The following is a 713-nucleotide window of genomic DNA, read 5'->3' on the forward strand; positions in this document are numbered from 1 at the left end:
AGACTCATTAAGGAACAGCACCTTGGTATGCTAACCTGAGAAATAGGGACAATGGGATCACTCTCTTGACTTTGACACCAAGTCAGATGATTGACCTTGAGCCAACCCTTAAGTTTTCTATGCCTCAGTCTCCTGTTCTAAAATGGTAATATTTCTGTAATGCTGCTGGCCTTAGTATTACATGGGATGAAACTGAGATTAACTAAAGAAATGATCAGTGAAGTACATTAAAACTCCTGGGGGCACTAAGAGAGCAGTACAAATAATTCCAATGACAGCTAGAGAGTTGCTAAAGGGTTCACACTTTGTGAAAAATGGGGTAAATTGTATTTTTTAAAAAATAAACTGCAATCACTTCTCGGCCTTTTGGCTAAGATCAAGTGTAAAAAATAAACTGCAGATTTTACAATAGTTTTAGATTTGCAGACCAATTAAAATACTACAGAGTTCACATTTATCCTATACCCAGTTTCCCCATTGATAATACCATACATTAATATATTCATGCAGTATATTGTTTTATCAATATTTATGCATTATCATTAAGTAAATCTTGCATGTTATTTAGATTTCATTGGTTTTTCCTAATACTCTTTTTTTTGTTCCAAGACTAGAGCTACAATTTACCATTTAATTTGGTCATCATATGTACTTAGGCTTCTCTTGCTCTGCTGCCTTCTCATACTTTCCTTACTTCTGATGACTTTCACATT

At 34.2% G+C, this 713-nt stretch overlaps 1 pseudogene; it reads left to right on the forward strand.

Annotated features, from left to right (window-relative positions):
* Positions 1-350: 350 nt before the first annotated feature.
* On the forward strand, positions 351-433 carry LOC147822545 (U2 spliceosomal RNA; annotated as a pseudogene).
* Positions 434-713: the final 280 nt, after the last annotated feature.

The sequence above is a fragment of the Heterocephalus glaber genome, unplaced genomic scaffold, assembly GCF_053883595.1.
Source record: "Heterocephalus glaber isolate CG9 unplaced genomic scaffold, H.glaber_assembly_v1.0 deba00001613, whole genome shotgun sequence".
NCBI lineage: Eukaryota > Metazoa > Chordata > Mammalia > Rodentia > Bathyergidae > Heterocephalus > Heterocephalus glaber.